Source organism: Solanum pennellii, chromosome 1, assembly GCF_001406875.1.
Source record: "Solanum pennellii chromosome 1, SPENNV200".
NCBI classification, from domain to species: Eukaryota; Viridiplantae; Streptophyta; class Magnoliopsida; order Solanales; family Solanaceae; genus Solanum; species Solanum pennellii.
In genome coordinates, this window is record NC_028637.1 from 102,181,331 (window position 1) to 102,182,761 (window position 1,431).

General features: G+C 29.4%; 1 long non-coding RNA gene across 1 annotated transcript; it reads right to left on the bottom strand.

Annotated features, from left to right (window-relative positions):
• Positions 1 to 60: 60 nt before the first annotated feature.
• On the bottom strand, positions 61 to 688 carry LOC114076471. Its single transcript, XR_003577428.1, has 2 exons — positions 571 to 688; positions 61 to 456 (listed from the first exon to the last, which is right to left on the bottom strand). It is a non-coding gene; the product is annotated as an uncharacterized LOC114076471 (long non-coding RNA).
• Between the last annotated feature and the right edge of the window lie 743 nt (positions 689 to 1,431).

Here is a 1,431-nt window from a genome sequence, read left to right on the forward strand (position 1 = left end):
CCCCCCCCCCCCCCCCACCACCAAAAAAAAAGGAACAGAATAGGTAACAAATAAAGGACAAACGTTAATCTGTAGTGTTCCGCTATATACCCTGGTTGAAATCTAGAAACAAGAAAACCCACACTTATTTAAACTCAAGTTCAAGTGTACCAAAAAATCTAGAAAGAAGAAAACCCATACCACTAATCGAAGGAAAATATAAACTCAAGTTCAGGTGTACCACAATTCTTACCTGAAACAGTATATCCGAGTACTGATGTGATTTCATGAATAACAGATTTGGCAAAATGCAGATACATTGATACTGAAAAAGATTAGGAGAAATAATAACAATAATGAGCCAATTATTCACAAGAGTATTAAAAAAAGACAAGATGAAGACACTTGATCGGAGATCTCTTCATCTTTAGTAGAATATGGAGCAGTTGGTATTAAATCATCAGCTCTCATGATTGCCTGGTATCAACAGAAAAGTATGTTTATAGATTCAGCTTAAGCTTATAAATTTGAAATATAGTTCTACAAAACAGCATATCATATCCATCTGAATCGCTAAAGCAGATGTAATACCTGAGTATGCAGTGTAATCGAGATGACAAAACATCTAGCGGAGCAGAAAATTCAATCAGAATCACAGCAGTAAGCAGTTATTGTGGTGTTTGGTTTGTTATACTAAACATATCTCATACGTCTCCAATGAATTAAACAATACAACACATCCATTTAAGTTCAAACTTATAAATCTTGATAGAACTTGTTTTGTACGATTCTTTACCATATTTTCTGGTCTATTTCATAAAATGAGACAAGATATTGAAGGTTATAAGAACAAATTAAACAATTAATTATTAAAAGTAAATAGATAAAAGAAAATATACCGATGTCCTGAGGTTCGTTTTAAAGATAAAGAAAAAGTAACCGCGTTAAATAAATAATAGTGACAACAGAAGGTCGCTATTCTATATTAATTTATTTTTTAATTTATACAAAATCGTCATTAAAAGGATGATTTTAAATTGAAAATATTTAAATTTAGACAAGATTATATTTTATTCTTAACTAGGTAAATATTTCGAGCTTCACGCGGTGGAGAATCACGTTAATAATCTACTTCTGAATATTTGATAATATAAGTGTTTTCGGGAGGATACATCCTTACGATAAATTGTCAAGAATATTTCATCCAAAGAATAAATGAAATATTTTTTTAATCTTAAAACAAAAAATATTTGATTCTTAGTGTTTATGAATTTTGTTATTAATTCTTCATTTTACTATAGTTATTCATCACCAAAGTCTTTAGAAAAGATATGTAATTGTTTCATTTTCTATATTTGTATTTTCAAAAAGTGGTACAAACATTTTATTCATCAATTGCGAGAGTTTTTCTCCTATTCAAGGCCTTAACATCAAAATCTAAATATCATACAT